This window comes from Ostrinia nubilalis, chromosome 19, assembly GCF_963855985.1.
Source record: "Ostrinia nubilalis chromosome 19, ilOstNubi1.1, whole genome shotgun sequence".
Taxonomy (NCBI): domain Eukaryota; kingdom Metazoa; phylum Arthropoda; class Insecta; order Lepidoptera; family Crambidae; genus Ostrinia; species Ostrinia nubilalis.
In genome coordinates, this window is record NC_087106.1 from 9,034,726 (window position 1) to 9,047,976 (window position 13,251).

Sequence of the window (13,251 nt, forward strand, 5' to 3'; positions counted from 1 at the left end):
TAATATTCAATGAGGCAACAATAGCCCCAACGGTTCAGGCGTGTCGGACTGTCAATTCGAGATAGCTCGATCCCCGTCGGCCACTGGACCATATTGTGTCGTTAAAGCACTCCTAACATAACGATATATTTAAGCTTATAACGTAGCCTTTTGTTAGAAACAATAAGTAAATACACAAATACGTATAGAACAATAATAATTATATATTATTATTTCGTTCGTTCGTTCGTTTTAGCCGAAAGACGTCCACTGCTGGACAAAGGCCTCCCCAAGGATTTCCACAAAGACCGGTTCTGCGCCGCCGGTTTATTCTTTACATTTTAATAAAATCCACAGTGTGAATTACTTCCATATAAATGTGAGCAACTCCACTGTCCTATGGAAATATAAATTGAGATTTATTTAGGTGCCAGTCAGGAAGTCATTGAGGAAGGACTATGTTCAGCAGTGGACGTCCTGTGGCTGAAATGATGATGATGACGATACGTGCTTCGGAATTTTTGATAAACTTAAATTCATAAGAAACTTTGTTAGGTACTCCCAAATTCCGAGAAGTAGTAAAAGTTAAAAAGTAGTTTATTCTAAATAATAGAGTACTCCACAGTCAATAAATGCATTATGTTTACATTTCTTGATTATTCTCAGTTGTCCAAGTCTATAATGTTACCAATGTCATCGATATCAATCCCTTCAACCAATTCAGCACTTTTGAGAATATCTAAAAAAAATATAAATTTTCATCTTCATCTGTGACGGTTTTTGGAAATGAACTATCAGTGCAAGACTCTACTTTTTAGGTATTCCTTCAAACGCTCCCATTTTGAGGTGCACATAATGAAGCACACCTAAAATATTCCTCGATGCTCACTTGTTATGTTGCCTTGCTGGGCTAGGATGCGCACCGTGATACACTTTATCGACATCAAAATGTATGGGCAAAATCGATAAAATAGCGTGATAACCGCTTATCGCGGCGCGCATCCTAGGCCTACTGGTACTTTTTATTCATCTTAGTAGACATAAAGTTCAAAATCTATAAATTAGTAAACATAGATGCGCTTCGACTCGAGGAATAGTTTAGGTGCACTTCATTAGGCCTCAAAATGGGTGCATCTCGAGGAATAGGTACCTCTTTTTACCTTACCTTGAAGATTTGTAATAATCCCTAGTATCGGTATGCTGTTCATTAGAAAATCTATGCCCTGTTCCAATTGTTGTACAGCGCACTGTTTGTTTTTGTCAGCGCACTTGCTGAACGCTGTCCTCAATACGTCCAAGACTTGCTTACTGTCAGCCATTTTACCAGCCCGTAGCGGTGTGTTGTCTGGCTTTCGACTGTCAAATGTTTTGGTCAGTGTATTCTCATTAATTTTGTAAGGATATATATTTATATCGTCTACTATACCTGGAAACAGAATTATAATATTAAGAATCGTTAATATTAAACTAAATATCTATATTTTTCTATCTTACCATCATCATTAGAATACCAATAATCGGGAAAATCATCAAATCCCTTGCACACGGACAACTAAAACAAACATAAACAACTATGTATTAATAATGTAAAGTTTAAAAATTAGAAGTGCACTGATTTTAAATTAGAACATATCTACTATCATGAGCAACCTATACATCATTAAATAAAGCTACTGATTTGTAATAAGCTCTTTGAAAACAGCTCCTTGTTTCTTGAGATCGTTCACAGAAATCAAATAAACGAAAAGGCAATTAACTATTCACGCTAAGTAAGTAATTGATTTCGGAAAAACAAAAGAGATTTAGGAAAATAACGGTGTAACACCTTTTTTAATTACGACTGCGTATTTTCTCGAAAAATAGGATTTCACACTAACCACTTCAGACTTGATGAAACTCTAATTTCAACTCTATTTTTTTTTAGATAAATGATACTTTAGATTTTGAGAAGAATATTTACATGATTGAAGATGTTCTTCTTTAATTAATACACCATAAAATTCGAAGAAACAAAATGAAGACAGCTGAAACTGAAAATTATACATATTGCAAAAAAGATTGCTTAAAAAGTACCCATAGAAATCTTTATTCTGAGAAAATGAACGCCCAGTTTGTCCTGAAGTGATTCCGCGAAGCTTTCCAATTTTTATCTAACCTTTCTCGGACTTAGGGTATGTTTTAATTGCAAAATATAACGGTCTAGAAGTTCTCGTCAAACTGTGTTAATGCCTTGTTTACTATCTGAATTTTTCTTATGAAACATAATATGTATAGCTCACGACTTCGTACGCGTGAAAATAGGTTGAATAATATTTCCCGTTTTTACAACATTTTTCTTTACTGCTCCGCCCCTATTGGCTGTAAAATGATGTTATATACTAAAGGCGTCCTCGATAATAAATGGGTTATCCAACGCAAAAAGATTTTTACAAATCGGACCAGCAGTTGCTGAGTCTTAGGCTTTTTATAATATTAGTATAGATAAAACCAGTGTTCACTAGCAGTTATTAAAAAAGTTTATGAAATGTTATAACATGGTCATAGAAAAGCGATAATAATAATATAAGCCTTTACACGACTTTTCAAGAAGAGCTTCAAATTATTTGAACATATTTCAGCTCCATAGGGGCTCCAATCGCAATCTAAAATCTCACAAAGGGCTGACTTCACTGAAACTGAATTAGTGGAATTTTCGCTTATTGAAAACTTTCTATTATAAAATTAATTCTAAAGTCCATCTATTTCTTTAGTTGGATTATCCTGAATAAAAACTTACAGTGTGCTGTGTGATATTAGATAGATACATTACGAAAAAATGTTGAAATAGGTAGGTAATGCAAGATATCAATCAACTTTTTTATGCAGAGTTATGCAGGTATTTGACCGCAATCGCACCTGATGTGAAGATTATGATGAAGTCTAGGATGGTACATATTATCTGCCCTGTGCCTATAAACTCTAGCCTTGAAAAGGTCCGGATTATAGTGTTCTCATTAAAACTCAAAAAACTTGGTAGTAGCACAGAATAATAATAAGTACTACCACAGAATAATAATAAGTACTACGTACAGAAGTTTTACTTCGCGAAGGTATTTAAAAAAATGTATGCTCAATGTCATTAACAATATGGTGTAATTTAGCCTGTCTCAAGAGTCAAGCACCATTTTGTTGACAAACGTCAGTAATCGGCACTGCGCCGAAGCTATAGGGCTGACTTCGGTAAAATGATGTGACGTGAGGTGCCAAACTGCGGAAAATGGCGGAGGAAATACATGATTTAGCATGAATTATCATGAATAATATTAACTACTTATTTACCTCTCAGTGTCTTGAGGCAACTTAAAAAAGTACATTCTGTGTTTTTATTATTATTTAGGCAGTTAAATACTGCACAGTATTTAGTACACCATTTTCTTTATTTTCTTCCATCATACACAAGAATACGCGTGCGTGAGTCAATGTTCGCTCGTATGTGAGGCCTTGTCGAATAGTATCCTGTAGGTGGGCCATCGTGCGTGTTTTGTTTTCGGTGTAAACTCGCGGAGATGAACAGGCCTGGTACTACGTAGAAGTTTTACATCGCGAAGGTATTTAAAAAAATGTATGCTCAATGTCATTAACAATATGGTGTAATTTAGCCTGTCTCAAGAGTCAAGCACCATTTTATTGACAAACGTCAGTGATCGGCACTGCGCCGAAGCTATAGGGCTGACTTCGGTAAAATGATGTGACGTGAGGTGCCAAACTGCGGAAAATGGCGGAGGAAATACATGATTTAGCATGAATTAACATGAATAATATTAACTACTTATTTACTTCTCAGTGTCTTGAGGCAACTTAAAAAAGTACATTCTGTGTTTTTATTATTATTTAGGCAGTTAAATACTGCACAGTATTCAGTACACCATTTTCTTTATTTTCTTCCATCATACACAAGAATACGCGTGCGTGAGTCAATGTTCGCTCGTATGTGAGGCCTTGTCGAATAGTATCCTGTAGGTGGGCCATCGTGCGTGTTTTGTTTTCGGTGTAAACTCGCGGAGATGAACAGGCCTGGTAGTAGTTCGGGAAAGACAACAGCAGGTAACGAATTTCAGTCCCTAACTGTTCGTATTATAAAGGACTTACAACTAAGTATTAATTATTTTAACAGGTAGTTTAACAGTAAACTAAGTAATAATAATATAATATAAAATATCACTTTAGTCAGTTGATAACTATTAGAAACTTAGATCAATATGTGTTCCAGTTTCGCCGTGACAGAACATCTATGATGGATTGAGTTTCGACTTCTTTGGACTTCTATCAAATTAAGATCCATCGACCTAAGACATCGACAGTTGAACATTTATTTGACATCGTCAAGTACGTGCAGTGCATAAAATGTTAGATAATGAGGTACAGTCAGCGTCATATAGTTCGTGACACCCAAAGTGGCCAAAAATTGACCACACAACTTTATTCCAATTATAACAAAGATGTGTTTAAACTTTTTGGCTACTTTGGGTGTCGCAAACTATTTGACGCTGACTGTACCTAGTGCTTGGAAAACGGTATCACATTGATGGAATTCAAGTGGTTCCACATTTGTAAGTGCCTTGGCCTACTTTGAAATAAATCGAATGCACTCCAACGGTACTGACGATGCTCAATAATTCTATCTTTGCACATCTATCTTGTTACTAGCAGATAAATATTGTGAAAAGCTCATTTGATAAATGCGTCGGAAATTCATCAATATTATTTCAGCTACAGGACGACCACAGCTGAACATAGACCTCCCCAATGATTTCCAGATTGGCCGGTTTGTAGCGGCCTGCATCCAGCGCCTTCCTACCTTTACGAGGTCCGTCTATTTTGTGGGTGGACGTCGGAAAGTGTACTAGCACAATCGGCAATGGAGGGAAGTCGAACCTTAATTTCGAACTCCTCCTATGTTCTTCTGATTAATTTCGTTGCGGGTCCAATTACAGTTTAACTTTCCCCCGGGACAAACTTGACCTTCATTGGTTGGGTTTTTATGGTGGTCAAGCTGTAGATCCTGGCTACACAGGAGTTGCAGTGGTGGGAACGAGAGGTGGGAATAGTCCCGTAACACAATCGGTGTCTATAATACACAAGTCACCTCAAACTTACGAGTGAAGAGAACAGAAGCCGTCACCAGATTGCAATTAGCAATTGTCTCGAATAGTTCTAATCCCAGTTTGGGGCTCACGACACAACAGAAGGTGGTAGCGGTGAGCGGAGCGAGACCACCGCAAAATAGATAGATTTAGGTACTTCGTTCGTTCGTGTCACCCAAAGTAGCCAAAAAGTTCGCAACACGTCTTAGTTACAATTGGAATAAGATTGTTGTCACTTTTTGGCCACTCATGTCACGAACTATTTGACGCTGACTGTATCACTCTTTGAATGGAGTTAGGTAATTAATTGTATTATTATGGTAAGACATTAGTCAATAAGATAGGATCGATTAATTTCATGAAATCGATTCCATAATTAATTTTCACATACACTGCTCAGTGTTTCATTTGGAATATTATTGTCTGTTTTTGCAATAGGCTTTTAAGAAATTAAACGCTTTTACACGACCCTGTATAATTTTAACCCTATCACTTCTTCGGGGTCTTAGCACAGGATTGGACAACATACAAAACCCTGTAGAAGCCATAACCGCCCCCGCTCCGCTTTTCCCTATAGCGTGTGTCATTTGCCTCGAGTTGAAGTTAGCACTCGCCAGAGGGACTCGCGGGAACTTTGAAGACGGACTAACTCAAATTATCGTCTGACTGATTAGCTACAGATTTGGCTTGCATGTTCTAGTGCAGTTTATTGGACTAGTCACTGCGAATCCGAGTATCAAAGGAGCGTGTCGCACACTGAACTCAATTGGCCATATTAGCTGTCTCCAACTTTGCTTGGTTGCTAACTTTGTTACAGGCATAGCACTTGACTTAGTAGTTCCTGCTGTAATTTAAGGGCTTCTTCCCACGGAGATATCCCGTTTTTTGCTGGATCCCGTTTAATTAGTAGTCATCATAAACATCATCATTTCAGCCATAGGACGTCCACTGCTGAACATCTAGAGGCCTCTCCCAATGATTTCCATGTTGATAGGTTGGTAGCGGCCTGCGTCCAGCACCTTCCTGCTACCTTTATGATGTCGTCGGTCCACCTTTTGAGTGGACGTCACGCTGCGTTTTCCTAATATGAAACCAACAAAGAGAAAATGGTGGAACCAAGTCCCTCAGTATGTAAAAAAAATGTCACCTAAATTGTTCGGATCATAATTAAACTTTACACTAATATCTAAGTTGTTTAAAGAATCTCTAGAAGTAGGATATATTGAAATTTTTCCTGACTGTTCCTTGGTAGGCGCTTATTATAAGCCTTTGAAAATCACTGGTGACTGGCGCTAAAATAAAAAGCAAAACAATCCTTGAAAGTTAGGAAACCTCACAAAGTGTAACCTTTCGAACAACTGCTCTTAAAATCAACAACTTCTGTTATTTAAACTGTTTTTCTTTCTTTCTTTCTTTCTTTTTACGCAAACATTTTTCACGATTCAGGCTAAAAATTTTAATTAAATTCAAAAGCAAGTCCTTCGAACAATAATTTAGCTGGTTGCACAAAAGACTGCTATACAATCGAAAGGTCACAACCCGTCTGGCCAGAGCATGCAGAGTAGACTTCGGTCATTCGTTCGTTTTAGCTGAGGTTTTAGCCAAATGACGTCCACTGCTGGACAAAGGCATTCCTCAAGGATTTTCGACAACGACCGGTCCTGCGCTGCCCAAATCCAGGTACTTCCCGTGACCTTCAATTGACTTAGGTACCCTCAATTTGTGTCTGGTAAGGTCGTGTTCCTGTACGGCAGACTAATGCCCGTTTTCACCATCAATCCCTAATTTTTAAGTGACCCCTATGAAAACAAAATTCCTGTTATGTGTTACTTAAAAATTAGGGATTGATGGTGAAAACGGCTTTGGGGTTGATGACGGCGTTCCCCGAGCCGAATCAAACTCCGGTTAGATTTAACGATGTCTATTTATTCGCAACGACAGTGCGAAGTGACTGCACTCCAAACAACGATAATACACGGGCGATGTTGTTACAACTTGTGTTACACAAAATACACTGCACCAGTGAGCATAAATTTACAATCCAAGTTCTTAGACAAGTTACGACCAAGAGAGTTGGTTGGAAGCCGCAGGAAGTGACGAAAAGGCGCCAAGGCTTATCTGTCAAAGTCCAACTGACAGATTAGAGTTGTGATGCGTTCGGGAATACGAAATTTCCGAACGCCACACCACCCCCCCACGGAGAAGGATAATTTAAGTAAAATACAGGTATTCGTTTTGATCCTTAAATTTAACATGTCTACCAGCGCGGGTGGTATACGGTTGTTTTCTAATGTTGGTAGCATTTTCAGAGCCAATAGCAGACTGTGGTTCTTCAGCGGATGGTGAAAGCTGTGGCTGTTCAGCTGTAGGCGTAGACAGTATTGGGGTGGTTGATGTCGTCGAATTTGGGTCAATAGGATCTTGATGGTTTGTAATTGTGTGATCGACAAAAGCCGGCTTGACCCGATCTATGCTGACGGTGGCTTTTCTGCCTTTTATGTCTATCAAAATGGTTTTTCCGTCACTAGAGCGTTCTAAGATGGGGTATGGGCCGTTATATGGAGGTTGAAGAGGACGACGGACCGCGTCGTCACGCAGAAACACATGAGATGCCGAGCTAAGCTCCTTGAATATAAAGGTGGAAGGGACGCTGTGACGTGAAGCTGGGATTGGTCTTGCATTAGCCATTTGCCTGCGCAATTTTATGATGAAATCTGAGTTTTCGGATGCGTTAATGCTAGTAATTGGGACAAGCATTTCTCCCGGCAACCGTAAATTTTCTCCGTACAGCATTTCCGCTGCTGTAGCTTTGAGGTCTTCTTTGAAAGCTGTGCGCATACCAAGCAGGACGAAAGGCAGGGATAAAACCCATGAACTGTCGTGGCACATGAGTGCCGCCTTTAATTGACGATGGACCCGCTCTATCATGCCATTAGCACTGGGGTGATAAGATGTGGTTCTAATGCGTTTGGTGGCGAAGTTTTCCATTAGGCGACGGAACAGGTCGGATTCAAATTGTGTCCCCTGATCTGTTGTAATAACTGAAGGAACGCCGAAACGAGATATCCAACCTTGGGTAAAGGTCTCGGCTACTTCTTCGGCCGTGATTGAATGCATAGGCCAGACTTCAGGCCACCGAGAAACCCTGTCGATTGCTGTTAAACAGTAGCGGTATTCTCTGCATGACGGAAGCGGGCCAATGATGTCGATGTGGACGTGTGCGAAGCGGCCGGATGGTTGGTCGAAAGTCCCTAGTGGAGCGGAATTATGCCTTGTTATTTTGCTGCGTTGACAAGCTATACAAGAGCGTGCCCATTGATGGCAATCCTTCCTGATTGAAGGCCATACGTAACGACTAGTCAAAAGTCGGGTTGTAGCTCTTATGCCGGGATGGCTTAGGTTGTGTAGCTTGTCAAATGCTACGCGTCTGAACGGAGGTGTAAGATAGGGACGGGTTTTGCCGGTGCTCACGTCACAGGTTACGGGAGTGTCGGAGCCTGGAAGGGTGATTTCGACGAGCTGTAAACTACTTGTACTGTTTCGGAGATCTGCGAGTTCATGATCTTCTCTTTGTGACTTTGCTAGGGCTTGGTAATCTTGTTCCAGTGATATAGCTTCGATTCGCGACATGGCATCCGCAACGATATTATCTTCACCTTTAATATACTGGATGTCTGTTGTGAATTGGCCGATGAAAGATAATTGGTTCAGCTGGGGAGGAGGAAGCTTTTCGCGGCGTTGTATGAAAGCGTACAGCAGCGGTTTGTGGTCGGTGAAAATAGTAGCGTGTTGTACTTCCAGTATGTGGCGAAAATGCTGTACGCTTTCGTAGACGGCTAAGAGCTCCCGGTAATAAGCCGGCCATTGGGTTTGTTGGGCGTTCAATTTCTTGCTAAAAAATGCGAGAGGTTGCCATTCATCATTGACTCGTTGTTGGAGGGTTGCTCCGATGTGAGTGCTAGAAGCGTCGGTGAACAGACCGAGTGGTGCGTCTGGCTTTGGATGTGCTAGCAGTGTTGCTTCTGTGAGACTCTCTTTGCATTTTTGAAACGCCAATTCCAAGTCCTCGGTCCAGGGAATTGGTTTCGAACCTTTGAGTTGATTACCGGCAAGGATGTCGATCAAGGGAGCTTGAAATTCAGCGGCTTTGGGTATAAAACGACGGTAATAGTTTATCATACCCAAAAACCTACGTAACCCTTGAGCTGTTTTGGGTACGGGAAAGCTTTTAATGGCTTCGACTCGGTGGGTAGGTGGTTTAGTGCCTTCGGCTGAGATAGTGTAGCCTAAAAATGTGACTTCATCTGCTCCTAAAGTGCACTTTTCGCAATTGATTACAACGCCATATTGTTCCAACCGTTGAAACAGCTTACGGAGGTGTTCTTGGTGCTGGCTGGTATCTCGGGAGAAAACCAAGATGTCATCAACGTATGGGAAGACGAAATCAAGCCCTCTCGTGACTTCGTCGATGAATCGTTGGAAGGTTTGCCCAGCGTTTCGTAGACCGAAGCTCATGTAAGGGAATTCAAACAGCCCGAATGTGGTGATGATGGCCGTTTTGCAGACATCTGGGGGATGGACTGGTATTTGCTGGTAAGCTTTCACGAGGTCGATAGTGCTGAATATTGTGGCGCCTCTCAGGTTGTGGCCGAGATCACCGATGTGCCTAACCGGATATCGATCGGGTATGGTGCGGGCGTTCAGGGCGCGGTAGTCGCCACATGGTCGCCAAGTGGCATCTTTTTTGGGTGCTAGGTGAAGCGGCGCGGACCATGGGCTGCAAGATGGTGTAGCAGTGCCCGCATGCACCATATCCGTGAATGCTTGCTGGGCTGCTTTGAGCTTTTGAGGCGCTAACCGGCGAGGTCGGCTGGAGACGGGTGGTCCATCTGTAGTGTTGATGAAGTGCACAGTCTCGTGTTTTATTACTCGCGGTAATCCTGGAGGTTTAGTGATGTTTGGGAATTCAGAGAGGATCTTATGGAACGGTGAGTTGCTGGGGTTAACTGTGACAGCTTTGACACCAATGAGCTGGTCAGGTGGTGCAACGACCGCTGAGTTAGAAAGCCCAGTTTTTCCATCTACAATTTTTTTGTTGGTGCAATCCGGAAGAAGATGGTAATGTGCAAGAAAATCGGACCCAATGATAGGATTGCTGACGTCAGCCACTACGAACTGCCAGATGAAATCTCGACGTAAGCCAAAATCAAGTTTTAGGTTGATGGTTCCGTATGTCTTTATACTGCTGCCATTTGCTGCGCTGAGGTTCCAGTTGTCAGGCTTTCTACGGGTTTGCAACCATCGGTAGGGGTAGCAGCACAAATCAGATCCGGTGTCGATGAGGAATTGTTGTTTTGTGCTCCTGTCTGTGACGAATAAGCGGCGACCATGAGAATCAATGGCGGAGCAATCAGTATTCGCCGCTACTGATTGCTCATTGGGTTTTCCGCTGTCCATTCGCACGGAGCTGTGCACTTTAATGCTTTGTGGCCAAACGTTCTGTGGTACCAGCAATTTTTGTATGCGTTGGCTGATGGAGATCTGTCACGTCTTCTGTTGACCGATGTGGAACGGGATCGACTTCTTTGCTGCGCCGTTAGGGCTGCGACTTGCTTAGTAAGGCTTTCGACACATTCGGTGAGTGAGGTGAGAAGAGGTGGGGCGCTATTTACGGAAAACACGTTCGCAGGTCCGGGTGCAACTTCTGTGATCCTGTCTGCTAGATCTGCCAGTTTGTCCAAGGAAAGATCGGCCTGCGCTGCCAAAATGGCCTGGACTTGGTTGGGCAGTCGACGGAGCCAAAGTTGTCTCAAGAGGTTGTCATCTTTCAGTGTGGACCCGGCGAGCGATTTAAGATGTCGAAGGAATGTGGACGGTTTTCTGTCACCTAATTCTTCTTCGCTGAGCAGACGTCGTACCCTTTGCTCTTCGGAAGTTGACAATCGACGAATTAGTTCTTCCTTTAATTTTCCATATTTATTTTCTTCGGGCGGATTCATAACAATGTCTTCTATTTCGCCGATGACCCGCTGGTCAATGGTGGCGATAACATGGCAGAACATTGTTGAATCTGCAGTTATGCCAGCCAGGTGGAATTGTGCTTCGGCTTGAGCGAACCATATTGCCGGTCTATCGATCCAGAAAGGTGGGAGTTTTACTGAAACTCTGCAAACCTGTTCGTTACTAGTTCCTGGTTTGGGTTCTGTTTGTGCCTTGAGTAGTTGAGATTCCAAAACTGCATTTTTGGCTTGAAGTTGCTCCAACTGTGCTTTAAGATCTGACTCGGACATGTTTGAAAATATATTTGTTAATAAAGTTAATAAAAATAAGAGAAAAGTTAAATAAAAGTAAGAAGTATCCTTCTCCGCAGGTGTTGCAACAAAAATATTTCACTATAAAGCAGTAAATAGTAGTAAGTATGATTAACTTATGTAATAAATGCAGGGCACACACAAACAAAAATAATAATAATAAGTCACACACACAAGAACAACAAGAACACAAGAATCATGAACAGGCCAACATTCAGCGATGAAAACCAAAAATTTTGGTGGTACAATTAGTGTAAAATATGAAGCTAAGTTATCTTGTATAATAATCATGCACTATTACCTACTAAAAATGTTATTAATTATAAAATTTTAAGTCATGAACAGTAAGTAAATTTTAAGTACTAGTAAAGTGTCTTGGGTTTATTTTTACACAAAAAATAATGCTGTATTATACTTAGTTAATCACTGTCCAAGTCACAAAGATAATTAAAGCTCGAAGTTGAAGATTGTTTATAATGTAGGGTTAATAAACACAAATAATTTTATGATTTTAGTAAAAACTTTAAAAGGTATAGTGTTCAATGTCTATTTTGTTCAAATGCACAGCTGAATAGAAGAGAAGGAGAATGAGATGGTACTTGCGTGGCTGCGGTGTCGTTGGTGGACTGGACTGTCTTTGATTGGATTTCACTTTATTATGATTAGTAAACCCACTGTTAGTAAGTAGTTTGTAGGTTAGTTGTTGATATGCACACCACAATGCACACTATACGCACAATTTCACACACAATACACCCATACACGATGCACGAAATGAGGTAAGTAGAGGAAAGCAGTCGTCATGCGGCAGGGGCGGCAGGGCTGATAGTCGTCGTGGAGATGGCATGGAGCGTAACCGGAGCAATCTTGTGTTCAGGATCCTGATGATGATCCGGGATCCGTTTTGACGTGCGGTGGTCACCAGTTTGGGGTTGATGACGGCGTTCCCCGAGCCGAATCAAACTCCGGTTAGATTTAACGATGTCTATTTATTCGCAACGACAGTGCGAAGTGACTGCACTCCAAACAACGATAATACACGGGCGATGTTGTTACAACTTGTGTTACACAAAATACACTGCACCAGTGAGCATAAATTTACAATCCAAGTTCTTAGACAAGTTACGACCAAGAGAGTTGGTTGGAAGCCGCAGGAAGTGACGAAAAGGCGCCAAGGCTTATCTGTCAAAGTCCAACTGACAGATTAGAGTTGTGATGCGTTCGGGAATACGAAATTTCCGAACGCCACACGGCCATAACCTGATAATGATTATAAGAATGGAAAATAACTCATTGTAATGTTATTTTACGTTCTTAACAAAATTTCATTATACGTAGGTAGGTCTTAAGTTCTAATGCGTTTGGTAATTTTAATATCCCAACCAATTTATGGAAATTCTTATTTGATTTGACACGCCAAATGAACGTTTGTAGGACATACTGACGTCACGTTATAATAACATAGTTCAGTAACAATTTTTAAATTTAAAAATGTAGAGCTCCGTACATTTTGAAGGTTGGTTGTTACTAAAGTTATGTGAGTAAATGAAATGGATTTTTTATTAATGAGCCTAATGATAGATCGCCCGGTGCTTTGTCCTGCTGGAAGCTCTTCTGGAAGGACTGGTCTTTTGTTCTAAACGTCCTGCCAGAAGATTATCGCAAGTCCTGCCCGCAGTACGCAATTTGTACGTGTTTGCTTGCTGGTCCTTCCAGCAGTACGGTGACCTTCAAATTTGAACTCATCCTCACCAGAAGTAGTAAACACTTGGTTAGTGTTTATTAAATAAAAAGTCATGACGTAGAATCATTTTGTTTAACCAGTATTTTACTTTTCT

The 13,251-nt window shown here is 41.0% G+C and overlaps 1 long non-coding RNA gene across 1 annotated transcript; it reads right to left on the reverse strand.

Annotated features, from left to right (window-relative positions):
• Positions 1 to 1,147: 1,147 nt before the first annotated feature.
• On the reverse strand, positions 1,148 to 1,730 carry LOC135080999 (uncharacterized). The gene is made up of 3 exons (XR_010259093.1): positions 1,617 to 1,730; positions 1,474 to 1,531; positions 1,148 to 1,405 (listed from the first exon to the last, which is right to left on the reverse strand). It is a non-coding gene; the product is annotated as an uncharacterized LOC135080999 (long non-coding RNA).
• Between the last annotated feature and the right edge of the window lie 11,521 nt (positions 1,731 to 13,251).